This window comes from Pseudopodoces humilis, chromosome 8, assembly GCF_049639895.1.
Source record: "Pseudopodoces humilis isolate 2021_Gansu_Grassland_sample_001 chromosome 8, ASM4963989v1, whole genome shotgun sequence".
Taxonomy (NCBI): Eukaryota; Metazoa; Chordata; class Aves; order Passeriformes; family Paridae; genus Pseudopodoces; species Pseudopodoces humilis.
The window spans coordinates 33,096,358-33,124,250 of NC_142207.1; the positions used below are offsets into that span (position 1 = coordinate 33,096,358).

Genomic DNA, 27,893 nt, shown 5'->3' on the forward strand with positions numbered 1-27,893 from the left:
ACGAATGAAGAGTAGGAACCTGGTTTTTTGTGGAGCACAGGGTCTTTATGCCTTTACATGGGTGCCTAATCCATGACAGATACTAGTTGTGCTTTAAAATGTTTCAGATCCCTTGATCTATGGTTACATCAGGAAAAATGAAATAAAATCTGTGGTGCTGAGTGATGAAGAGAAAAGGGAGTTTGCCTCTAAAGAGTAAAAACCTGATATGCAAGAAAGCACAGCCTTGCCAACAAATTTTCACAGGGAAAACCATGAGAACATTTCTGAAGTTTCAGTCCTGCAGAGAGTAGCCAGGAAGGAATGAGTGGGAATTTCTTTTTCATTGAGGGCAAAATAAATATGTGAAAGTATTTTAAGTGTGAGACTCTGAACTGCCTCTGCTTGTGAAATGGTGGTACCCTGAAGAGGCTGGCTTAGATTTGTGGCACATTAAAATGAAGTAACAGTTTCATGGTAGCTGATAGTAGTTTATGACACATCAGTTCCAGTTTCTGCTTTGTTAAATATTTTTAAAGCTGCTTCAATGCACCCAGTTTCCCTTCCTTAACTACTGGGAACTCTGTGAACCCCTGGCTTGTTTGTCTCCAGCCAAAGCTGGAAATGCTGGATAGGTCCCAACATCCCATTTTGCCTAGGTAGCACCTGTGTTTTCTGAGGTAAAATCTAATATACAAATATGAACATAATTTCTGGAATCAGTTAGAAACTGTGCATCCACATGATTCTCTGTGTATGTGTGAATTGTTTTTCTTTGTCTTGTTAAATTCATTATAGAAGAAAAAGCTTCTAGTGGAGCCAAATTCTGATAAGTCTCTACAGGTTAAAAGGAAAGAAGTGGTTACTGTCCAGAAATCACTTTCTGTTGGCACATGTTCCCTCTAGTCCTTTGTGATCTCACCTGAAGGCTTTTATCTGATATTGGTTTTGGATTGAGTCTGCATTGCTGATAGAGCATTTGGCTGTAAAGATGAGGTTTAATCGATTTTCAAGCATAGGAGAAAATGGTGTTCTTGATAACCGTTGCAATTTCAGGTAACACATGCTAACACTGATGTGTAAGCTGCTCAGAGCAATAATAATTGTCTGACCTGACCTGCCTTGGCTTTAAAATGCCTAGTAGAACTTGCTGTGGCCTTGTAAAGAGATTTTGTATTTTTGTGTCTGTTTGCTGATAGATCTCTAGTGTACATCTCCTTAGCTTTGCATCAGGATTTAATAATCAACATATAAACAAATCAGGTTGCTCCAGTTATTTCTCCTAACACTTTGACCTTGTTTTTTTGGTTCCTTAGGGTGGAGGGGCTTTCAAGAGTGAGTGAAAAAACTGTATACCTTCTCAGTTTGTACCAGAGAACAAAAAAACCCCATATAGATCTTTCTCTGTCCATTTCCTTGGGGCAGCACATTATTTGTGTGTCTCCATGACATTTTGTGAAAGCTCAGGGTGACGGCCCTATGTGATTGATTAATAAATACCTCGGTAGCTTTGACAGGGAAAACTGGGTATCTCATGGCTACTTCAGAAGGGCAGCAGCAGGCTGGAAAAACTGCAGTGTGCTAACTCTCTCCTGACCTGCTCTTCCTGCAAAGTTCCCACCAAAGAACTCTCAAGGAAACAGAGTTTTATTTCAGAGCACCAGAGAAAAATACAGGAGAGTTTGGAGATGTCAGCACTGGAAGTAGGGCTTGCCAGAAGTAGTAACAGACCAAACTTGTAAGGGAAACAATGCTGCACCATGGACTGACAATATCCCCCCATAATCTGTATTAAAAATAGATTTTGCAGTCTCCAGTTTTAGCATGATCCATTTAGTAATTCATATGGCATTCCCATATGTTAGGGTGAGAGGAAGGTGGAAATAGTGGGAGTCAGGGAAAAAGACACTGACTGATCCTTATGCCATTTCAGTTCAGTTAATTGCATGTGTTTAAAATGTTGTAACGTGAGCAGATGGGGCGTTTCACAGTTATGTGCTCTGTGTCTGGATATATACACACACACACACATATATATATGAAGTTCTCTAGCACTTGTTCCACAGAGCTGTGCTGAGGTTTTACCGACCACAATGGGTGAGAGTGGTGGGATGGGATGAGTGACCATCCCATCAGTGGTGGGATGGGATGAGTGATCTAATACTGGTATCCCCAAAACCACATGAGATGGGCACATGTTCAGTGAGCTGTCCCATGGCTCGTGGCTGTATTGCATTTGGTGACAACCTCAAGGCACCCTTTCAAAGTTTGTTGTGTCTTCTTGTTTGAAGCTTCACAGCTCTGAAATCAGTAAACAAATTTTTTCAGGAATCTGGGCTTCAAATGTACTTAGTACTTTAATATCAGGGTGGGAATAACTTCTAGAAGGAGAACTTTCCCTAGAAGCAGCGGTTGTGTATCCTGCAAAGTTGCAGGAATGTGGGTTCCCTCCTCTTGGTAAGATAGCTGGAGCAGCCCAGCTGCTGAGGGCTGCATCCCATCCAGCTTGTGCAGCACTCTGGATGTTATAACTGGGATGATGGGTGTTCTTCTGACCATGGTGAGATCCCACTCCAGTCTCCTTCCTCCCTTTTGCCAGCAGCATCAGTGTTGAGCCTGCGATGGGTCACCAAGTCACCTGGCTGCTTTCCTCACCTATTTTCTGGTCTTGTTCCCTCCATTCTCTTGGCTGCCCTGCACCCTGGCCCCTTCCACACATATATTTTTGGGGAAGGGGCAGCTCTTCTCCTCACAGAGCAGCCTGCCATTCCTGTGCTCCTCAGCAGGAGTGTGTCAAATAGGCTGCTTTCCTCCTTGCTGCAACAGCCCTCCAAGGATAGAGTAAAGCAGATGGCACCGTGCTTCATCAACAGCCAGCGATTGAGTGAATCTGTTTGTCAGCTTGGGCTTTGCTCTGCATGTGTATCCCATGTTGGCCAAAGATAGGCTTTTCAACTGGAGCCTCTGCTCCTGCTGGGATCTCATCGGGAAGATGAGAGGCCCCTCCCCTCTCTCCCCAAACTCTGGTCCCTAAGGTCAGCCTTTGCTCAGATCAGCTCTTCCCTGAGAGCAGCCAGGCTTTCAGCAGGACCTGTGTGTATGGCTGGGCTTCAGTTATTGTAATGTAGTTTCTCTGAATCTTCAGGTAAGACAAATCTTTTATTTAAAATCTATTTTTCTTCTCTTAATGAATTCTTTGGGTTAGTCTTTCTATAGCTTTTAAGAGCTTGAAGACACCTGTCTGAATCCAGGGGTTTTGCTTTCTTTCACTTAGAGAGACTGCTAGAGACATTCTTGGTCTATTTTAGCATGAGCTTGTTTGGACCCAACTGCTCTTTGCTTATAGGGATTTTATTTCATTGAATTTTTTGTGTGTATTAGTTCTAGGAGCAGTCCGTACAGCACTTGCTCTCAATTTTCAAGCTGCATCCTCTTTGCATTCTTTCCTGCTCACCCTCCACATGGATTGGGAGGTGTGAGGAAGGATCTTGTGGCAGCCAAATCACAGTGCTGTTCTCAGAGAATTTCTGTGTCATGCAATACCAGCTGGAAGTGCCTCAGCAGGTCCCCACTGAGACATCACCTCACCTGCAGCCGGCAGGCGTTGTGCATCTCTATTTACACACACCAACAGTGAGCTGGTACAAGTATGAATGCAGAACCTCTGGGTCCTGGGACTGATTTGGAACTCAGGTCTCAAGCTGCTGCTGTGTACACAAAATGGAAACAATACAATAATCTTTTGCCCTGCTATTGGGTAGGAAAGGCCAAATGTGTAGTAAAGCTTGGTTGAAGAAATTCTCGCCCGGTTTCTGGAAGTCAGAGCAGAGATGCAGGAGCTGGGCTGAGCTGTTGCCTCTGGTTCCAGTGAGCTTCTTGGTGCCTTTCAGCCCCTTTCCTCCTCCCACCCATTATTTTGTCTCATGCATTAATTTCTTAGCAGGTGCCCTCACACTGGGAGAGCTTTCAGTACTGAGGAGTCTTTGTGGGCTTCAGAAGGAAAATAAGAATAATTGACTGGGCAGTATAGGCAAGGAGCAGCTGTTACTACCCTTGGTATACCCAGGGGAAATAAGGAGATTCAGCCCAGTGCTTTTTAAGAATGAAAGATTAGTTCAGGATGAGAGAATCTTTTGGTCTTTTAAAGGGGCAAAACCTTTGAGCCACAGAAATGAAATAGCAACATGTAGAGTGGTAGTCGAATAAAAATAAAATGAAAGCACAAAAAAGTGCCTTAAGCTCTTTAGTTTAGCTTACTGTCCAAGTTCTCTGTCATATGGCAAGCTCCTGGATATTAGGGGCATACAGTAAGGAGACTTTTTATCTTCAGCTGATACCTGCCTTTACACTCTGCCTTCCGTTTGTCTGCTGATCACATGTCGCAGGGTAGAAAGCATTTTCAGGTCACAGTGAGTTTTTTTCATATTATTGAAGTGTAAAATAATTTCTAGCAAGGCATTACAAAATAAAATAGTTGCCAGTTATTTCTGTCTTGGCTGTATGTTGGAGTCAGTCTGAACCAATGCATGTGTTTATACTTATTAATAAAATATAGCTTTATATAGAGAATGTTTTCACACTTGGTTTCTCCCTTGTTCAAGGGAATGAAAAGAGACAAGGAAAAAGGTTTTAAGGTACGCTAAGAGATGGATGAAAGCCAAAGTCAGAGAATTTTATAAATTTCAGCAAACAGGTTGAAGAACAAGGGAAAAAAGATGGAAAAAATGGAAGTGTTAGCATTGTGTGTATTACACTTTTATCTAATTTCAAATTTACATACAAATTTGCAAATTTGCTCCTATATTTATAGCACAGAAACAGTTCAGAATTATCCTAAATCTCTCAGGAGAAGAAGATGTTTTCTTACCTGAAAGCATCTGGTGTGACCCCTAGCAAGGGCCTCTAGAAGCAGACATCAGAGGATAAGCTAAGCTCATGCCTTTTCCGTGTTTTTTCCCCAAAAGCTTTTAATGCTTCTAAATATCCACAATGTTTAACTGTGTTTAATTGTTGATAGATCCTGTTAAACTCTAGAGTAAGACAGTATTTTGGATTTTGGGAAGGGTGAGTGTTGTGGTTTGACACTGACCAAATGCTGGGCACTCACAGAAGTTGCTTACTCGCCCTCTTCTGCCACAGCTGGCAGAGGAGAGAGAAAAAAATATTAACAAAGGGTTCCTGAGTTGAGATAAGGATTGGGAGCACCTCCTGCCCCTCTTTCTGCAATGACCTTGGTGTTGCCATGTTGTTTCCCTCACATGTTTTCACCTACTCCTCTTCTCTGACTGAAAGAAAAATCTGTCCCCCACTTTGTTTTGATTTTCTTCTTAAATATGTTATCACGGAGACTTCACCAACCTCTCTAATTAGTCCAGTTTTGGCCAGCAGCAGGTCCATCTTCAGAGCCATTGGGGACTGGCTCTGCTGGACATTGTGGAAGCTTCCAGCAGCTTCTCACAGAAACACATCCCTGCCAACCAACCCTCCCTCTCCCCCCTACCCTGCTACCAAAAACCAGGCCATGCAAAACCAACACAGTGGGACACAGCTGGTGTGTTTGCCAGTCAGTATATGGGATATGTGCAGACATGTCTTTTTACTGATAAGATGCTCTTAAGGCTCTCCAAAGATATAAGGAAAGAATAGACCTTTGGTCCAGCCAGCGTCTTTCACTGAACCTTGGCACGTGCTCTTTGAGTGACTTGCCTCTTTAATGTTGAACCTTGCCCTCAGGAGAGGCTGAAGAAGAAATTGGAGTAGAGACCTGTGCATGTAAGATTGGGGAACAGTGGCAGAAGAAAATCTGAGAAAGTTGGTTTCATCAGGGCCCCCTCCTGATGGACTAAGCAGGAGCAGCAGCTGGAAGCCGATGAGGATCACCAAATACAATCTATTAGGAGAATAAAAAGGGCTAGAAGAAAACTGTTGCCCAGAACTGCAGTGGTCAGAGCTCAGCACTCAGATGTAATCAGTGGATGGTCTTGGAGAAACATTTAGCATGAATTTTAATCGAGCTCTTACAGCTTAACAGATGACATAGATTTCTTGTAGCATAGAACTGAAATATCCTGGAGTAATATCACAAGTTAATAAAGGATCAGGCAGCTTTACCAGATGTGAATTTTCTGACTCTTAACCTGCAGCTCTCTGCAGCAGGTACAGGTTTTGTCACCAGTTTTTGAAGCTGGTTATTTTGGCGTGGTCCTGTGTATTTTTATTACTAAAACTGTTGAGTTTTAATGAATTTTCATGGTTCCTTTTATTAAGAGGTGAAGTAAATATTTCTTTCTCTGTTCTCCAAAATTTTGTCTCTGAATACGAAAGAATAAGAGATTAAGTCAAAGAGAGGGTTGGTAGTTTCCAAATCAACACACAGTCTCTTAAAAACCTCACATATGCAGTGAATAGAGTATAATTTCTATAACAAAAACCCATTCCTTTTTCATTAATCTCTTGTCCTATGAAAGTTCTGTCAGGCAGAAGATTTATATCTGAGTGTAAGCAATGAAATGTTGAGGGATGATTTTGCCAGTTGCAAGTTCTGAGGCTTGTGGTTTGCGTTGACCGGAAAGCGAAAATGATTAATGAAGGTAGTACAAAATACTAGGAAATTGTGACTTCTGCTGTTGAGAGAATTGCATCCCAAGTTTGTTGTATTTGAGTTGATTTGGGGTTTGCTTTATAATCTGAAGTCAGTTTGTAGGAGGTAAGTGTATGTCTTTGGTAGAGACTTTCAGTACTGAGGTTGGTGGAGGGAATTGCCCTTGGAGCTTCCTTTGCACTCTCTACCAGGTAAAGTGCAAGTTCTGCAAAGGGAGAATCTCAAGGAGACTCAAGAAAATAGCATAGTGCCCAAAATCCAGGGTTTACGAAAGTGAGACTAACACTTTATGAGGAAAACACCTCTAACAAGATCCCCAGCAGCTAAAAAATAACACAAAAAAGCAGAGTTTCCTCAAAAACAAGATTCTGTTTGTTGGGCTTTTGTGGCTCTGTGCATGTAGCTGCAGCCAGGTGACAGCCAAGAACAGAATCTGCGGGATCCATTCTGCCACACTCACCTGGGGGAGTGGTTGTTGCAGCTCCAGCCATCCTGCTGATGGCAGCGGGAATGTTCAGGGGATGGCGGAAGATAACTTTAGCAAAGCCAGCAGACCAGAAAATATCTTTGTGTGGAGCTGGAAGAAGTCCCACTGAGGTGTGAAGGGTTGCAGGAGGACACCCTTCTGTGCATGGCTTCTTTTCAGGTGAGGCTTCAGACAGGGCTGAGCCATGCTCTGTTGCATTTTCTGTCACCTCCTTGCAGAAAAGTGGACTAGTTGCTTCTCATTGACTTAACAGTGGTGAGTGATGATGTTACAGCGTGAATCTGAAAAGGCCTTTGTGATTTGCACTGCCACAAACCACACTGGGATTTGGGAAGGTTTGCAAGGATAGCTTTAGGGGATCAGTAGCTAATTTGGAGTTGGTTACCCTGATAACATGAGCTTTTGGTTCACGGTAGGATTCTAGTAATCCTTTCTGTAAATGATGCAGAGTTGTGCATTGGTTTTGTGGGGTTTTTTTGTTGTTTGGTTTTGGTTTTTTTTTCCCTTTTTGTTTCTTTGTTTCTGATTTTCCCTCCTCTTAAGAAATTTATCTAGTCTGATTCCTGTCTGTTTTTGAAATTGAATTGCTTTTTATTCTTTATGAGAAAAACAATGCATTTCAGTCTTACAGAGTTTCATTAACATCTTTCCCCTCAAATATGGCAGCAAGCCAGTAAAATTAATGTGCTGTTTGTCTCTTAGCACAGTTTGTTTGCTCAGGAACTGTCTTGTGCAAAACTCCAGGCCTTGAACTAGAGGCTGACATGACTCCAGTGCTGATGGTGTCAGTGGAAATTCCTCTGTACAAGCTTCAGCTCCTAAGAAGAGATACCCCCGTGTTTTGCTCCTGATGTTGGTCCTGACTTGGTCTACAGGGCCACCTTCCAAATGCAGTGAAAGCTGAAGCTCCCATAAACTTTGTTCAGAGAATCATCACTTAAGAAAGGCACAGAAAACTGGGTGCTTGTTAATATTCATCCTTAAATGATTTATGAGGCTAAAAAGAATAAACAAGTGACACTTTATATTTTGTTACAGCCGTCTCCTATCCTTGTTTACTATTGTTAGTGAAGAGCTTGTGTCCAGAAGGGTGTTTGGTGACACTACCAGCTGAATAAGGTCTTTCAGATGTGTCTGTCTGCATTAGTAATGAGAATGATGGCTCTTGTCTTACAAAGGAACCATTTCTTTAAAATATAACCTCCTCCTTCCCAGTTCCTCTGCAAATAATTTCATCATCAGAATTCTCATTACAGCCGTCTTTCATCCCTTTAACATTGGATGAAAATCTCTTTGTCTTCAAGTTCCTTCAATTATTAATGATTCAGTTGTATTCTTTTTGCCAATTGGTGCAGAGAGAACCTTGGAGCAAATGTGTATTAGTTATTCCATTTATTCTCTCCTCTTCATTCCTTCTGCGGTCTTTCTTAATAGTGCTGCTCTCCTGGTTTCTCACTCACAGGTTCTGCATCATTGCATGGGTTTGTTTCCTCAAATATAGGAGCCATTGTGCCCCAAAGACTAACTTGATTTTTGAAACCTTCTAAAAAGAGGTAGGAGCCTTCTTGCAAATGCTGGAACATCTTTATTTTTCAGTCTTTACGGTGGTGTTAATAAGTGGTCAGACACCTTTATCTGAACTGCATCTTGTGAACCAGGAGGAAGTGTGGGGGATGGCAGGTCACAGACCCAGTAAAATTGTTGTCTCCAGATCCTAAAGTACAATCTCAATGGCATTGTGGAGAGTCAGGGGCCAGCCTTGGTGCCCTCTCCACCCCACTGAGGTCCTCCAGCAGTAAAGAGGGAAGGAGCAGGTGGGTTTCATGTGGAAGAACTACAGGCCTTGTCCTTTGATAGACTGAACTGATGTAGTGGGAGCCCTGTAGGAGCTCCCCTTGGCATTCCTTTTTCAGCCCCAGGGTCCCTGAAGCTGTAGGCTTTGCAGCTCTTTGGACCTGAATGGCAGATTGGGACTGAGATTCCCAGCACTCCAGCTGGCCCAGATTAGGAAGGTGTGGAGGGAGCAGTGCTGTACTCTGTGCCAGCAATTCTCATTAGGCTTGGGGAGGATGGAGAGAAGGCAGTGTAAGTTAGTCCTGTGGCCAGGTAAATTTTGCTGGAGGCTGTACCAGCTGCCCAGTTAGAGAAACTAGATGCCTGCAGGACAACAGGATCCTTACTCTCTTCAAGGAGGATGCCAGACTGTCTAGGCACTGCTCCTGGTGCTCTTTATATAAAAATAAATAGTTTAACCTTCCTCATAGCAGGGGTTTTAGTTACCACACACACCACACACACACAGAGATTTGCTTTTAATTAGCCCAGTGAATTACTCTTTTATTCCCCCCTCCTTGATCCCCCTCACCCATCCCCCCATTGATTTAGAATGTAATTGCTTTCTTCCTTCATCTTCAAAAATTATATTATCTGAAAAATTTTTGTTAGTGCTTGGGTTTTCTGTGCTTTAGAGAAACCTATCTGAAAACATGTGCTTTACAAGGAAAGATTAGAAGAATGTTTTCCCAAACTCTTCCTTTTGCTTATCTGGACTCTCCCCAGTTTGCCAGTATCTATCTTACTGTGCAAACCCCACATTTTGGCATTTCTCCAGCTGAGACACCACCAAGAAAGAAAATGGAATAATTATCCCAGAGTTTTAGGGATGGCATTCCCATTAGGATAAATAAAACTGTGGTTTGTCTTTTTTTTGCCCACAGTAAGCCTTTTCCTGTCAAACTACTGCCAAGCTACTTACTCCTGATTTGTCTAGTTATATGTTTGAGGCCTTGTCTCTCAATGTGCTGTTCAGTCCTTTTTTCCTTGATTTCCTGCTTTTAGATCTGGGAGCTGCTGTGCAGTATGCTGCAAGGATCTTGGCTGGAGATGCTTTCCTGTGACAAACTCATCCTAACTTGGGGTGAAACCCAAATTTTATAAAAGCAAAATCAGGAGTGGTGAGATGAGCTTGTTGGCATTTGTTACTGACAAACTGATATTGCCAGAAGTATTTTGTAAGTTGTGCTCTTACCCTGTAGGTATTTAGGTACTTGTACACTACTTGGTTTATTTTTTCCAAAATCTTTGCATTTAAGTGGTTAGTTTGTAATTTTCCACAGCTTCAAGAGACCTCTCAAGAGAGAGTATGGTGTTTGGGAAGATGTTTGTGAAGATAAAGCAGACTCTTGTCTGCTTTGTTCTGAAGTCTGAGATACTCTTCTTGAGTCAGGGAGGATCCACACAACTTTCTAAGCTGCATCTGCTTTGTTTTGAATGTTTCTTAAGTTGCTCTTTCCTATTCTAACCTGAAGTTCTCCTTCTTTTTAAAGCAATCATATACAGTATTTGCTCACTGTTGGTCCTGGCTAATCATAATTCAGTTTGTTCCTTAGTTTTTCTGATTATATTCTCAGTTTTGCTTTTCCTTATTTATATGGGATTTATCTCTGTTTTCTGCATGATTTTTCTTTGAATATCCAGTCTCTTAAAAAGCTTAGCATATTCTTCCTATGTACTTGTAGAGTTTGTTGTTAACGCTGCTAAACTCTCTTAATTCTGCCTTTACTTTGTGGTTATGTGTATCTCTAGAGCCTTGCACAGAGCATAAACCCTTACCTTTTGAGCTGTCCGTGCTTCTGTTCCCTGCCAAACTGAATGCAAGTCTTCCAAAGAAGCTCAGGTAGGATGGTAGAGGGGCCAAGACTGACAGCTCCTCTCTTCATCTTCCCTTTTGCCTTTCCCCCTTTGAAATCCAGATCATATTCTCCTTGATGCCCTAAAATTGCTGTGGGATCACTTCTGTGCTATACAGTACCATCCTTTGAAACCAGTGTCTGGATGGCTATAGCAAGAAGTCCTGTGCCTGTCACTGAAACAGCAGGAGAAGTATTCTGGCTTACTGTCCATACTGCTGTTTGGGCCTGTCATCTAAAATGCCATTGATCAAAGCATTACTTCATCTCAAAGAAGGTCACGTCCCTTGAGGTATATGAGATAAGTTCCAAGGTCCTTTATTTATCCAAAAATCCCTTTTGTCTAATGACTTTAATGTTTTTCACCCCATTCTGATAAACTAGATTTGACTATAATCACATTACACTTCCCAAAAGTCTCCCTGGTGATGGTGATTTGATGTGGCACCCTTTGTACCCTGAGCTCATGGACAATGTGAGTGCTGTGAAATAACTACTGCCTTTCACCCTTGGGGCAACTACCTGGCTCAGATGAGAGATGTAATTTGCATGTACAAACAGCTTAAAAATAGTTGTGGACAGTAGTGTGAGACCAGGGTGAATGAAAGCTGTGTTTAAGTTACCCAAGTCTTCAGCCGTCAAACCCGTTTTAGTCTTGATGTGGTAAGTGCTGTGGATTCAGTGGAGCAGTGGCTGACTTAAATGTGTCTAAGCAAAGAGGGAATTGGAATCATTGCGTTAACCACAGGAAATCTGCTTTTATGATGATGAAAACAAGAATCAATCATAAGTAGCTAATGAACTAGCCTAGAGTATCTGCTCTGTTCATTTCACAGTAGATGTGGTAGTCAGAATCCATTAAGAAACCCTTGCAAGGGGGTCCTCTGCAAAGACAGTATCTGTAACACGCAGTGCACGCTGCCAGCCGTCCTCACCTTTATCTGAAATGCTGCAGGAGTGTGCATAAGTACAAATTCTGGTCCAGGTGCACTGGAGACAAGGAAGGTCTTTAGCAGGACATTGTCTCAGAGGTCAGAGTGGCTGCTGCCTGTGGTTGGTTTTACTGGAAACCTGCAGTCTGTGGAGGGCAGGTATCGGCCAGGCTCAGCCTGGCTGCCCATGTGAAGAGGGGATAAGCTGTTACATCATTCTGGCAGTGCCACATTGAGCCCATGTGGGTCAGGCTGACAGCCAGCAGCATTCTCATAAGGCTGCTTTTGTTGTCTCTCCTGCGAGGTGAGGAGGGAGCTGCTTCCTCTCCACATGGCTCAGCTGCTGGGAGCTCTTCCATGCCTTTCTGCCTGACTGCCTTCCTTACATAAAGTGTTGCTAAGTGAGAAGCTGTTGAAACCAATTGTGCTACATGTTACTACATGTTTCTGCAATTTATATTGCCTGTCTGGTTAGTTTTGCCGCGGAGAAACAGCAGTTAGCTGAGCTAACCAAATAAAAAAAAATAATTCTTGAAGGAAAGTATGGACCTAAGAGAAAATAATAATCTGGCAGCTTTTAGGAAGGCAGTACTTAGCTGCTAGAGAACATGTTTCTGTGAAAAGATTGATCTTTAAGTTAAGGAGCAAATATCTTTTCACTGGAAGAGGTAACAGATACCAACCTGATTCAGGGGAACTTCTATTTTCAGTGCATGAACTATATAACAACGTCCTATTGACTGAAAAAAACCCATATTTTCCTAAATATAAATGGTATTTAAATTGATATACTATCCAAAACCGATGATTAGACAAACAGATAAACCTGTGTATTTTGCATTGGAGTTACTGCTTTATAGGTCTTTAAGGCCATGCCAGCTTTGTTTATATTTTAATTGCATGTTTTTCAAAATCTGCTTCAACAAATTATTCATTAGTTTAGAATAATTTATTTATAAGTTTAATGTAGAATAATAGCTAAGACTTCTGTTAGAAGTTATGACATGACAATTTAAAAGCATTAGGTTACCTGATTAAGTGAAGCACAAACTGATGTATTAATAAATTCTAGTACAGTAGCTGTGGTATTTTACAGTAAGTAAGTTTTTGTCTTGACTCATCACCCCACTGGTAGGCCAGGAGCGAGAAAAGGTGAGAACAAGTGGTACAGATTCTATCTGCAGTATTTTCTTAGTCATAAACCGTGTGATAGGATGGAAAAACAGTTGGTGTTTCTCTTTGATGCACAGCTTGTCATGTGGTCAGCATCAGGACAAGGGCTGTGTGTTCACTCATATCATCTTTGAGCCTCCCACTAATGCAGTGTTGCCTGCACAGGTCTGTCTCACAGCCTTCAAAGCCATTGTGTTCCTGGATGTGTGCAGTGATCTGGTTTTCAGGAAAGTCATGGCACTCTCAGGTGGCACTGGTTGCTGCAGCAGGGTTGGTGCTATCAGTTGCTTCTGGTATTGTGGACATGGGGAATCAACTGAAAATTTAGGTGGCCTTTGAGAAGCAGTGCAGGCACAAGGCACTTTTAGGCTGTACCAGTTGGGATACATCAGATGTCTTTATAACGTTTCAGTGATTCTCTGAGATGGAAGTTTGCTTCTGCCACGTCAAAATTTGGGGTGTGATTGCTCACTCATCTCTTTGCTTTTTCTTTGTGGATGGATTTTGATGTTGGAGTGTTTGTTTTTGTCCAGCTGTCAGTGATACTAGCACCCCAGAAACAGCAGGCTGAACAGGCAGAGTTCCCCTGAAGAAGCTGTTCCCCCCCAGATGCAGTACCCAGAACAGAGAGGATGGTTTATTTTGGGGTAACTATACAAAAGCTTGTTACTAGTATCTCTGCCACATACACATACAAGGTTTAGGGACTAACAAACACATTTCAAGGATTTTTCTTTCCTATTTATTTGTTGTCACTGGTCAAGCTAGAAACTAAAGGATTTCCTCAGGCAGCCAAAGAATTTGGTAACTTCACAAGGTTAAGTGCAGTTCTGAAACTGATTGTTCTGAAAAACAGACCTGGGAGTATTTGAATATCCTACGTCTTCCAGCTTGATTTTAGTGACATGGTGGCACAGAGAGAAATAGAAAATCCTTTTCTAGATATTCATGTATCAATTCCTTAGCTGAGGAAAGTCAGCTAGGATTCACAAAAGCTAGGTTTCTGTGTGAAATGTTTAAAACAAAGAAAATGAAGTAGGGGAAAGAGAAGTCATAATATGCCTGGGATTTGAAGATTAGTTTATAAAATCATGCTGCACAGAACCCCATGCTGTATCAGCGGGTGTGTGTCCATGGGTGCAAGAGAGCTGGCCACAATAGTCAGCATGAGGGGATGACTTTGGGTGAATGCTGGGAAAGGGTAATGTCACCAATACAGATTTGTTTTATTGGTAGTCTGGGAGGAAGGACAGATGAGTCCTGTGAAGATATTGGGATCTGCTATGGATACGAAGCTGGTGGCACCACTGGTGTAAAGGAAATAGTATGATTGAAGGGCCCTGGACTAGCTGCATGAGGTGGGCAGATCAGCTCCTGCATGCTTCTACTTGGAGAAGAAGACTAAAAACAAAACCAGGGTTCCCCTGTATCCTGAAACTTTCTAACCTGCCTTGAAATCCTTGTTACCTGCAGAGGCTGCTTACTCAGCCTGTGGCTCTTTGTAACTGCTCCACATCCATCCTCTGTTTTGTCAGTAACCTCAGAGAGGAAGAGAGTGACTCCAGCCTTACAGCCTTCCTCACTACATAGCCCTCGTGTGCTAAACTGCATCTGTTTTTCTAGAATTAATTAATGCTCTTCTATTTTGTTTTTCCCCTGCCTTGAGAAGGGGAAAAAAATAAAAGCCAGTTTTTCCCTCAAATGGATCGTAAAATAGATAATCTGACGTTTATTACTACTGCAGAAGATCAGAAGATATTTAGAGAGTGTGATGAAACATTTGTCTCCTCTCAAGCTCTCCAGAAGGAAGCCGTCCTTGTTTCAAGTGCTAAGACAATAGCGAATAAAAAGAAAATTCCCTGTTCCAGGGCTATTTTTACCAGTGGTGCAGTTCCTGTTCAGTAGACCTATACCTCTTAATCTACATCACTGATCATATTGGAAGCTGTTTTAGGCATTGCATAAAATGTTCATCCAGTCTTTGCTAAAAAAGAAGCAACCAACCCACAAGTCCTTTGTTAAACACTGGTTGCATGGCTTCAGCAGTAATTTGGGTATAAAGATCTTAGGCTGAGGTTGTGGCAGCATCTTGCTTTTTTTGGGAACAGAAGTTGTGTGTGACCTTGGGAAAACACAAATTGGTGATTGTTCTTTCCTCCCCTACCTCCTCATTATCTCTTTAGGGTTTTGGCTCTTCTAATTTATAATGGCAGCTGTCTTCTTGCACAGAGGGACCCAGTATGCAGCTGGACAGTAAATTGAAATGGAGTTCATTATCTTGTGTGAATGTGATAATGAAATAAAACCCACCTGAACCAGCAAAATCTTTTAAAGTTTAGATCAGGCCTCAGTCACAGTCTCACCATCTCCTTTACTGAGATTGTAAATGTCTTTACTCCTCTTTGAGAAGTACAGTACTGAAAATATAATTTAATAATTTCCAGGATTTTGACTTGCCAACTTCCTTACATTTGTATTTTCACTGTGTTGGGATGCATTGGTGTGATGAGTTTCCTACTTCTGTGAGTAAGCCAAGTAAAAATGAGGTTAAATCTCAGACAGGGCTGAGTGTTCTGTGTGTTCCAGCATCTGTCTGGATTAGGCTTTTCATCCCTGTCTCCTCCAATACCTTTTGTCTTGTCAGAAGCATTTTTATAGGTATGAAAACATATATCACAGGGCAGGCAGAACAAACTTGATGATTAAAATGTTTTTTATTTGCAGTATCTTAAGATGAAACCATTTGCCATGGGCTGTTTCAGCAGATTGTGTCTCTGGAAATGCTTGCATGGGCAGACTGGAGGTGATTTGGGTAGCTGGTTGAAGATTCATCCCTAGGCTCCAGGGTGTAGGACACAGGCTGGCAATATTTATCCATCCCTTGTGAGTCATGTGATTTCTGTTAGGAGCCTCTGAGACAAATTACAGGACACTTTTGAGGACTTCTTATTCTTCCACCATCCCAGCTCCACAGTGTTTTTGCTGGGACCTCCCAGAGCGCCTGGTTATGTTGGCTAGTGAAGGGGAGCTGTAGAAGTGAGGGAGAGATCATAGCAAGGCAGTGAACTGCCAACTGGTGAATGGTGGAGCTAAGGAAGACAAGGCAGGATTAGGGTTTCCTTGGTTTCTGCAGAGGATGATCTCTGCAGTGGGAGGTTTGGCAGCATCAGGTACCCCTTCCCATGAGTCACAGGAGGCTTTTTCAGAGGAAAGGTCTAAGAACTGCGCTAGTGCCACGCTTGTTCTTTTCTGTTCCTTCCAAAAGGCCTTTTTGCCACCATGTGGTACTTGCTCCACTGTCATCCTTGTCCCATACAGCCTACCTTCCTCCATTTCCTCATCCTCCTCACTGCTGTGGTGGTTGAGAGAGTGGAGAAAAACTGTCAGCTCAGGACAGATGCTCTAAAGTTACTAAGATCTGTTTATAGCAGCGAGGGTGGAATTTCTGTTTGATGCAACGGTTGATGGATGTGTGAAGTCATCCTGTGGTTGTGGGGGAAGGCAGAAAGGAATTGATTCCCTTTGCATCCCTCTACCCCCAAAATTTTGGGAGACAACCCCTGGAAATAAATGGGAAATTTGTTACTCCTTCCTGTAAGCCCCCTGGTCCACTCAAAGGTAGATGGGGTTTGTTGGACCACTCCCAAAAATTTTGTGGTAGGGAGATGTTTCATTTTCCTGTTGATAGCCTTCCCTGTCAGGTGTTCTGCTGTCACAGGGACTGAGAAACACCGGCTTACTGCTGGGAAGTGAACCTAGTTGACTTGTGTGTCCTAAGGGCAGGGAAATGTAAGCTTGTCTTCAGTCCTTAAGAGTCCTGGGCTCATTGGTTACTCCAAACTGGCTGCTTATTTGCTGTGTATGCTGTTTCATTGCAAACTTAAAATGCTTGAAAACAAACCAGTTCATCTTTTAGTTTTTCCAATATTCTTTTTAAAAATTCATTTATGTTTCTGTACTCCTTCTTTACTATCCCTCCCCAGTTGAGCTGTTTAACACTCCATCTCCTTACAGAACACGAGGTGATTTCTGAATTCATAGGTTCCTTTTCCTACTGAGATTAATATTGTCCTGAAGAAAGCCTTGGAATAAGGAGATGAGATCAAAGCAGACACAACAACTGAATAGTGGCAGTAAAACTAAAATCCTCACTTCAGAAAGAACTTGTTTCTGAGCTGAGCTGTGCAATGAGCCCTGTTATAATCTTGTATTAGTCCAGAAGGGTCCTCGCTTGCCCCTACAGTCCTGCAGCATTTCTGCATTTTCCCTGGTTTTATTTCCCCTTGGTGTGAATAAGCAAATGCAAGGCTCAAATAACACAGTGAAGCTGGTTCCAACACGTGAACGGCACTAGATAGAAAAATAAAAGAGGAGAGCAAATTTCCTTCTTGATCTGTAAAGCAGAAAATACTAAATCCCTCCAGACCTCCTTTTTGGCATGTACCATCCATAAGCCCTGTTTGGGATTTGGATCAGCATCACGGCAGAACCCGGGTGCGTTGCTGCCTGCGTGCAGTGCAGGCTTGTGTGTGTCTGGCAGCAGCACAAAAGAAACCAGCTGATGATATTCATAGGATTAAAGGCCCGATTCCTGGGGACACACTTGGTTGGATGCAATTAAAATGCCTGTCAGGCATTTGATACCAGCAACCCCTTGACAAACTGCTTCAGCAGCCGCGAGGTGCAGCATCCTATTGTAAGTGGATGATGGCGGAGCTGGCTGGCTTGTCGTCATTCTCGAAATTTCTGTGGCCAGTGAACTCCCTCTTCCTCTCCCACTCACCCTCTTTTCCTTTTCACCACTGCGGGGACTTTTCCTAATTTGCAGTTTTCCTTTTCCTGACGTGCACATGGTAGCTACAAGCTGGTGGCTTGCAGACTGCGTCTGGCTGGAGATAGGCAGCGAGCCGATGGATAACAACACTCCGGGAGAATGATTATGCAGCAATTATTTAAAGATAGGCTTTTGTGGTATGGCAGCATATGAGCTGGTAATGATTTTATTTTAAAAATGTCAGCTTTGTTTGCTTGTTGAGAATTTGAGAGAGTTATACCTTTATGCTGAAGCTTTTTTGGATTTTATCTGCCGTAGATTAGAATCTGTAGCAATGCTGCAGAATTACACATGGATGAATTAAAATGAATAGGTAATAAACTTCTGTGGATTTGTTTATAAATACATTGATGCATGCATAGTGTGTGTTATATGTAGACACACCTTCTTACACAGATGACTGTATGGATATGTTTATGCATTTTTGTTTTTGTATGATAGACTACATAGCTAAAATATGGGTTTTTTTAGCTAAAAACTGTTTTTCAGCAAAAATTAAGTGTTTTCAGGGCTTTTTTCACTCTCCCTTTGTTTTGTATTAGCAGATTCTTCAGTGTATAGTCTTGGACGCAGCGTGCTGATTGGAATCTTGTTCAAAGATCGGAAAGGTAGGACTCCTCTCTTTGAATATGGGAATGAATATGGTACAGACTGTGAGCTGCTCTTTGTTATTTTGTTTTTCCTTTTTAATTTAAACGGTGGTTATTTTGTTTTTGTCAGCTTTGCAGAGATTTACGGTGCCAGGCACTGTAAAGTTATTTCTGATGTGTAAGCATACGCTCTAGGTAACTAATTAGTCCTTTTAGCTGCAGCCACCAAAGGATGAGATACAAACCCAAATGCCTATTGTCTTGTGTTAGTATAGCAAGGGTGCAAGCTGCCTCCTGTCATACCACATTTGGGCTCGTCCTAATACTGATTTTAGCATCAGCAAGGACAGGGTTAAACTGGCAGCCTTGTTCCAAGCAGGTACCATCTCTCTCAGGAAGCAGCTCTAGCAGCTCAGGTTCCAGCAGCCTGTCAGGGCTGGGTGAGCGTCTGTCTGATGGCTTTTTGACATACTACTGGCACTTCAGAAATTATGTCGGCATATCAAAAGGAGGAAAACAAGCTGGGTTTTTTTTTGACAATGTCATTGCTAATTCCCAGGAGAAGCTGTTGATTGTCCTCTTTAAGCCCTTGCCCCTGTAAAGAAAAGAGGGAGATAAAATGCTACAGAATAAAATCTCTAAGTTACTTTGTATTGGACTTCCAGGTGTGTCAGGTAGCTAAGGAATACAGATTTCATTGATTTGCAGTGAGGACTGTGCTTAAAAAAAAAAAAAAAATTTAATCTAGGCAGGATTGAAAATCTGTTCCCTTTCACTTTAATGGAGAGAGGAAAAGGTGTATCCATCTTGAATTAACTTCTCAGGTACCAGTTCTCACCCAACACCTATCAAACCTGACTTTATGATGTTCTCTATTATGGTACCCTAGAGATGGTCGTACTTCTTAGGTCTGCATTCAGACCTGGAGGGAATATGTGCAATCACAATATGCATGTGTCTTTAGTTTGAACGTTTAAGGGGCCTTTTCAAAATCTGAAAAAAAGCCCACAGAGTTTTTTTTCCTGGAAAGGTGGTTGTGTTTCACTCTTTGAGAAAGCCTAGGCTCCTGAAATGGCCAGTGTGGATCCCCAGACAGGCAGGAGTCCCAAGCCAGAACCTGGGCACTGGCAAAGGTGTGGGCCACTGCTAACAGCAAAGCATGCCACAGAAAGGTGATGTATAATCAATATAATTGAAATTAATTTCTATGACTGGTTGATAAATGCTGTTTCCTGAGGAAAAGCATTGTGAATTTTTCCAGATATTCTCTCTCCTGTTTTCTTACGTACAATTCTCTTTGTTTTCCTCTTCTACACATCCTTCCTTTCTCTTGGCCCTTTTAGTTTTCCTGTCTTTGGCAGAAGGCTTTTTACCTGGCTGAATAAAATTCTTGTAAGGAATTCTTTACCTGCTAGTTTATCTTAGCTGCTTTTAATAGTTTCCTCCTGGTATCGGTTATCACTAGACTCATGGAAATAGAAAAGCCTGTAGTAAATAGTGTTTAAATTGCTTTAATTTGTGAAAAATGCATTCAACTATTTGATTTTAGCTAAGAGAAAGTCCTTTCTTTTCCCTCTACTTTGAATTTCACTTCCATTGTTCAAGGCAACAAGCCTAACGGCAGTCTCATTCTGATTTCATTAATGTTTTGCAAACTCTGTCTCAAAGACTAATATTGCTTGCTGGCTTGATGTCAGAATCCAAGGTTTTGCTGCAGCATTGGAGAAAGGGAAAGGAAGGATCTCTCACAAATAGAAATTATACCATTGTAAGCAGACAAGTAGAACTGCCTAGTTTTTATAGTATAGGTGGGTAAAGAGTCCAATTTCTTGACAATGTGATCTCTTCAGATCCCAGCAGGTTTTCACCTGCTATGGAAATGTCTCTTATCTCCTGTACACAACATCTTATCAATCCTCTATGGTATCCTAAAAACAAAGGAAGGGCATCAGCTCTTTGTTATTAAATCAGAGTTGGTAGAGACTGGATTTTTTACTATATATAAAAATACATCTATATTTCTTGTACTTCTGATTTAGTAGTCATTTTGGCCTCCTTTTATCTGGGCTTTTAAGATTCATTCTACAAATCATTCCTTCAGGTTACAAAGAAGAAAGTGAGATGTTATACTGGCAAACCTGGGAATTATTTCAAACAATATAATTTTCTTGACTAAGAGGTAAGGTGCACTTTGGCTGGAAGAAGAGAATTGTAGATTGACACGACTTAAAAAATCCTGTGGCCACAGGGGTAATATGAGCTGGCTTGGAATATGAAAAGAAAACCATTTTGTTAGCTGGTACAAAAAGGCAACAGAAGCCAGAGTGTACAGCTGCAGTGAGGTGTGCTGGATTACAGTTTGTGGACTCTGAGGATGACGTGATGTTTGGCACTCACCTTCAATTAAATATATGATGATAAGGTGACCAAATGCACCAAAGGCATCCAGGAGGAGCACGTGGTGTCAGCCCATCCCCAGAACTCTGCTGCAGGAGTGAACTTGGGCCTCCATGTCTGCCCCTGCCCTGAGATTGTCATCTGTTTTTTAACCCCACTCGTAAAGGGGAGGTAAGGACACCATTTGCTTGATAACTGTTCTAGGCTGGGTCTCAGCATCCTTGGATTGTTTCAATCAGCAGGGTTAATGTTGTCTTGTCCTATGATTACATGAAACGAGTAGTGGTTTGAGCATTGGAATGAATGGTGCTGACTTTGATTTATGACTTGTGCTTGAGGAACAATGTTCAGTGATGATTTTCCTGCTGTTTTACTGACTAGGAAGACTGTCACCTAGGCAAATGGTTTGGTGGCAAATATTATGGCTTTTCTTTCAGCTGAAATGTGAGCAGGGTCATTTGCAGGGTCTGCTTTTTCTTCTTGAATGTTGGTTTTCATGAGACTTGCAGGAAGGCAGTTACCTCTGTAACAAAACAGGCTGAAATTGGTCAAGGGACTCAAAAGTTACAAACTGCAGAGAACATAATCTACAAAAAACTTTCAGTGACTGCGACTGGAGCTAATATATTCTGATGAAAGCTCTTTCATATGCATTTGCATCTTGTGTCCTCTCCTCCTGTGCCAAAGCTTCCACTATTCCAGTTTCTGTGAGGCCGTGTGCTGCCAGTTGGGCAAGGACACTGCGTGCTCTAGAGCTGCTCTGATTGCTGACTGGCCACTGTGTGCATGTGCTGCTTGTCTGGAAGGTCAGAGACAGTGAGTACTGAGGTTATGGCAGTGCTTTCTTCATTTAAAGGAAAAATTCAATTTAATTTTGGTTTTAATTTCTAGGAAGAAAAGTTTCTGTCCCTAATTCTCTGTTGAGCTACATTTAAATATTAAAAGCTAGGGGTAGTTAGACAGCAGAAGTTTGGTTTAGTAATGTTAGAAAGGACCCTGGGTAGCCTGTCAAGAAGGTAACCATTAAAGGACAAGAATCCAATGGAGGATGAACTGGACCAGGAGCTGTGCTGACATGGCCTCAGCTGGAGGAAGAAGGTGCACATGATTAGGTGCAGGACTCTAGTTCCTGTGAAGAGCTGTAAACTTCCAGGTTAATTCCTGAAAGTTTGTGTCCTCTTTCTCTTCATTATTTTCTTTGTCTCTGAAACAGACAAATGCTAGTGTATTTCTGAGGAGGAGTATTCATCAGCTTAGCAAAATGATTGAGATCCTTGATTACAGGGAGCTGTGAAATTTGGTCACGAGTCTTAGGATGGTGGATTTTGTCTTTGCTGCAGGAACAAAGGTGTTTGTGGTATTACTGCAGTAGCAGTAACAGTAAAAAGGTTAAAATACATCTACTAAGACTTGATTTCTCCCAGCTTCATCCATCAACTTAACTCTTCCTTCTTCTTTGCTGTATTGAATTACATTGTGATCATAGAGGTCAGTGATGACATTTAAGGTGTTAATGAATAAATAGTAATCTATTAATCTGTCCCATTTCATAGAAAAGAATGGCTGTTTCCTGATGGACACTGAGCTGGCATACCAAAGCTGTGAAAGGCAGAGTCTGTGTTGCCAGTAGCATGCTAAGAAAAAACCTCTATAGCAATGCTGCTGACTCATGCTTTACAACCCTGGAACATTCCCTGAAAGGCTGGAGGTGCAGATTAACTTCTTTTCCCCATCCTGGTCAGGGGACAATTAATTTCATTATTTGCCACCAAGTGAAGCCTCTAGATAGTTCTGCACTGCTGCTGTTTTCACTGACCTTTTATGGAGTTCATTAGCATGGAGCTTGCGAGAAATCATGGGCAATTTATTTTAATACATTGGGTGTCAGTCAGTGCTAAATCACAGAAGCTATTTACATTTATTTTCTGAGTCATTACAGTTCTTGTGATAAGGTGAGTTTTTCACTGTATATGGTTAGTAAACTGCATTTATTTCTATTTTTTTTCTTATTTGGTGTGTATATTTTGCTTAAAAATGCAAAGGTATACCTTAATTAGCTAAAATTGGCTAAAAGAAAATGAATCATATGTTAGGAGGTGCCTTTCTTTGCCTTTTCCTTGTCAGAGGGAAGGGGTTCATGACTGCTGGAGACAGGACTAGAGAGCAGTGGGGGAAAGAGCAGAGGTGTGTATTAAGTGACAGGATACAAGTCCCTGTCTCATCCAGTTGCCTCTGTCTCTGTGGTTCCCAAGCTGCTTCCTTCCACATGCCCAAAGGGACCTGAGCACTCTTGCTGCTCCTCAGCATGGCAGCATCTGAAATTGAGAAGCTTGATCTTATGGTAGAATTCATAGCCCTGAATTTGGCTGAGGAGAAGAAGATACATGGGACAGCTCTGGGGACTTGCACATCCTCTGACATCTCTTTCAGGTGTACAGCTGTGGAAACAAGGTCACAACACACCTCTGTGAAAAGTTCCTTGACAAATCACTGCCAACTGCAAGTACAGGGCAGCACAGTCCCCGAGCACAGGTAGTACAGCAGAGAGGAGGTTCTGCTGAAGTGATGTCTCATTTTTGCTCTGGAGAAAGCCCCTAGTTCTTCCTGCTCTGTAGTGCCAGGAGCACTGCTCACCTGCCCATCCTGGGCTGTAGTGGTGCTCAGTGTGCTCTCAGGCCCTACTTGAGCTTCTGGCAGCACTGCACAGGCAGGGGACTGCCGCTCTCTTGCATCTGTATTCTACATCTCTGAGCATTGGGAGGGTTTTTATTGGCATTTCTGAGCTGATAATTTGCAATGCAAGATGTCAATGGAGTTGATTTGGAGTTTCACAGGCTTGGAACTCTTGCCAGGGTGGATTTTCTACACCCACGTCCCCCTCCCCCCTGCTATTTTTTAAAATACTCGAGGTGGAGGTGTCACGGAGAAGGGGCAGCAGATGTGCACAACACAGGGCTATCACAACCTGGAGATTGATCAGGCTCTGCCTTTGGGCAGTCTGGCCCTGGAGAACAGCCTGCCCTGTTGGGATTCAGCACTGCTGCATCGTTCTTCCCTGAGCACACCAGAAGACAAGCTTACTGGTAGCTCCAGCTTGCCTTTGTCTCTGCAATCAGAGATATAAAAACCCTATCTGCAGTCATAGTCTACCTAAAGTTGTCTCTGGCAGGGGTTAGAGAAGGGACAAATCCATTAACATTTCATAATTTAGGACAGAACTATGCTTTAGGACTTCCACAGCTGCAGCAATTTAATGGAAATCTGTTTAAGGGTGGCTAATACATGGAACTGGCTAGGCTGGATTCTAGAGTTTGAGTGGGCATATTGTTATTGTGGTGAAGTCCTGTTGTTTTCAGTGTTGTTGTCCTGTAACTTTTACCTCAGACTGATATTTACAGATTGAGAAAAGCCTAGAGTATACCTTTTTTGTGCGCTGTCATTTCTCATTTTGTGTGTCTGTAAGAAATACAACGTGTTTAATCTTACTTAGCATATTGAACGGAGGGAACAAGAGCAGCAGGGTGTGTTGAATGGAGCTGTTTCTGCTCCTGGGCATTTGTGCTTGGCAGCCCAGGTGCAGGTCAGAACCCTCAAGGCAGAAGGCTCTGCACTGCTCTAGTGCTGTAGTTTGCCTTCACAAGTTGGATGTGGATGTCTTTTGGTGGGAAGGTCTTATTGGTTTTTATTTTTGTGTTTCTTTGGCACTTTCCTTACATTTTTATTGTTAAAGAAACCCAAAAAACCCAAAACGTTTTTTGTTGTTATTGTTCTTCATATGTTAAAGGTTAATCTGAGCCCAGCAGACTTAAGTATTTAGCCATGGTGAATAGCTTTGAAAAATATTTATGATTTTACCCCTAAAATATCTGTCATTAACAGTGGAGAAAAGTAGTGAGATGTACAAAAGGGGATACAGTAAAATCATTGCATTTGTGTCCACATGTTCACCTACATTTTTTTAGTGTTTAGCCTGTGTAATAACGCTGTTGTGACTTACAAAACTCTTTTCTGCAGTATCCAAATGGCCATGAGAAATACCAAAACAAACTCTTCTATCTAATATCAATGAAGGAGTGCTGGAGTTAGAAATATTTTTATGAGATCTGTTGCAGTTAAATACTGTGAACACTGTAACCAAATATGAATTTATTCTGTGTGTATATATGTGCATAATCAAATATAATACAGAAATGTATATAAAACCATGGTGTCAGGAGGGAAATAAAACAGTGTAACTTCTTTCACTCATCCAGAATTTTACTCAGTTTTTAAAACCCCGGTGTTTAGGATGTTTTAGGGTGGGTTTTTTTAAAACTTTCTACATCTGTCAAAGAGGAGATGATTGTTTCTATCTTGTCAGGCAGAAAGGTTATGTAGGTGTTCTGAAATATTGTTGCTGAGCTAAAATTGATAAAATCATTTTAAAAATACTCTTACTGGGCCTAAGACTGTTGACTTGAAAACCTTAGACAAGGCTTGCAGTGAAGGATAATCCCAGATGTGAGCATCTCCTGTCCATATATATTTCTGTTTGAATAGTTTGCTAAATATAATGAAAGGCCCAAAATCTTCATGTGTATTCTTTCAAAAATATATTACCACCTTTATGAACAGGTTTAAACCCAGAAGAGCAAAGAAAGCTAAGTCTCTGTGTAAAAAACTGAAAGAACTTTGAAGGTTCAAAATACTCCCAAAATTGGCATTAAAACCAAACAAGATTAAATGGTAAAGCCAAAAATTTATATATTTTTATATATTTTCCCGTCCATGCTTTATGCCAGTTTTGCCTTCCTTTTTATGGGCCTGAAGGTGGGCTACTCAAAGTCCAATACTGCGTGTAGTTTTCAGGTGTTAAAGAGTGATTATGATAAGTGGACATAATGACAAAGCACTTTTTGAAGCCTTTCTCTTATTATTTCTCTTACTATTAGGCTCTTGCACCACTTTTGGATTCATGTTATGGTGCTAATATGCTTTCTTGCAGTTTTGCTCCTTTCCTCTTAAACCAAGAGAAAGAAATAGTTGTATAATAAACTGTGTTGTGAGAAAGTCATATATTATGACAAAGCTTAAAAAGGCTTTTGAGGATTTACAGCCATGAGTGTTTATGAGAACTGAACTAATTTTAATTTCCCAGCAATCCTGCTTGCAGAGATCATTGGGAGTCAGGTATCTATAAAATGAAGAAGTGCAAGATGTCAGTGAGGTGGGAAGCAGGGACCCTCAGCTCCTGCAGGGAAGCTGTAGCTGCTGAAATGTAGCCATGCCAGAAATGCTGACTGGTAGGGCTGTGGTTGATGGGCTGCTTGCCAGCACAAAGGCAGTGGCACTGTCTCTGCAGGTTTGCTGTATGAAGGTTAAGCCTAAGGATTGAAGTAATCCTTACAATATTAAAATCTCCAGTCTTGCAGTGTCTGTAGAGGAAGGGCCCACCAGACATCACAGAAACTTGCTGAGATGTCTCTGACTGCATGTCTCTCACCAGCCCCTCCAATGTGTCCCCTGCAGTTTTTTGGTTGTCTCTGGCTGTTTGTCAGGCTCATCAGCAGCTTTTGCTTTTGGTAAAATGCTCCCTCACAGCAGAAATTAGCCTTGGATCTGAGCCCCTTGGCTACTTAGCGGAATTAAGTCTTTCACTGATCCATGTCATTCAATATTTACTGCAGCCCACTGGTTCTGGCTACCCCAGCTGACACTGGTTTTCTGGTCCTTTTGCCCTGTATCTGTCACTGATTCTGTCTGTGCAGAAAGTTTGTATCCCTGAAGCAAAATGGGCATTTTTGGCTTTGGCCCTCTGCTGTCCACAGCAGCTTGTCTCAGAACCCCAATGACACTCTGGGCTTGCCAGGCTGCCTGCCACATTTCCAACACAATGTGCCCCTGTCTTTCCCAGAGCTGTGCTGTTTTGTCCCTGGGTCTGAAGTGTGTGTTTGCAAGGCTCAGAGGCGTAGCTTATCACTGCTGGGCAGGAGCATCTGTCCCAGGCTCTGCTTATGTCGTGCTTGATGGAGAGAATGTCTGAATTGCTAAATGAAAGCATGGAAGGGACCCCCATGACCTCTGCACCTGTTTTAGGTTAGAGGGCTCCATGGGACAAGAGCCAGCCTTTGAATCATCACGTCTAGAGCTGGGCTGGGCATAGGAAAACTACTTATCTGTTTAAATAGACTTGATGGCTATTGTGTGGCTGCCATCTGTCCTATTTTACACATGGTAACTTTGTTTTATTATCATCTTTAACCATATCTTACTAGGTCTCTAAACTGCTGGTCAGTCTGCATTCATTATTGAATAAAGAGGCTGCCACTTTTTTAGCAGAAAATAATCTTACTACAATAGTGGTAAATGAGTCTTTTCCCCCTGTTTTGTCATGAGTGCCTTTCTGCACAAGAAATGTGATTGATAGCAGGGACCTCACTGCAGCATTTATCATCCTGATTAATCACAGCACTTTAATAGGGTGCTTTGCTTTAAACAGAAGGCAGTGGCCATCTAAACAGTAGCTGGAGCATTAAGCACTGAAAGCCAAAATGCATGTTATGATTATTTTTTATTTTTTTTTAGTATTGGGAGGGGTTAAAAAATAGCAGACTTTCAAGGAGAACAAGCGTTGGGTGTGGAGGATGCTTCGGGGAACTTTGTAAAAAGTTTCTTAGCAAGAGTTAAGAGGTTTGAAGGAGTTTTCAAGTGGTCTAACAGTAATAAAAATACAGTACAAATGTGTAATGCATTGTAGACATTGTTTGTTGTGCCATTTCTTATCCCAGTCCGTCTGCTTACCTGCTGTCAGGAGATGGTAGTGATTCATATGCTGATGCTTGGTTCCACTGTCCACATGGCAGTAGGGAGCAGACTGAAGGTCTAGATACCTCTGGACCACCTCTGGATCCAGTTACATGCAGCAGCTGCAGGAGACTTGCAGCACTGCATGTGAGTGGGAATAGGAGTCATTCTGCAATTCATGATTTATTGATTTGTTCTTTCCAAGTGTTCTCAAAGTCAACAATGAAGACTTTTTAAAAGGTTGCAAGTACTGAAGAGACATTCTTCCCTCTGGCAACCTGTCATTAGAGTTTTAATACTTGCAAGAAAGCAGGAATTTTCTGGAAGATTTCTGAAGGTGTTTGCTGTCCTCAGACAGAGGTTAAGCCCAGGCAAGTTTAGGGTTCCCTTCTTGCTCTTACTGTGTCCTCTTACTGTAGTGTTCCTGA

The 27,893-nt window shown here is 41.9% G+C and overlaps 1 protein-coding gene across 32 annotated transcripts in view; it reads left to right on the forward strand.

Annotated features, from left to right (window-relative positions):
- The window catches only part of MAP2 (microtubule associated protein 2), a 219,858-nt gene that overhangs the window by 72,111 nt on the left and 119,854 nt on the right, over nucleotides 1-27,893 (forward strand). For 28 of the 32 annotated variants that reach the window (XM_088058670.1, XM_088058646.1, XM_088058659.1 and 25 more), the window contains exon 3: nucleotides 18,241-18,303. The gene's annotated coding sequence lies outside the window, so the exon portion shown is untranslated. Of the gene's footprint in view, nucleotides 1-17,430; nucleotides 17,558-18,237; nucleotides 18,304-20,736; nucleotides 20,854-27,893 lie in introns of those variants that run through there. The other 4 variants (XM_088058648.1, XM_088058649.1, XM_088058647.1 and 1 more) reach the window with 4 other exon arrangements.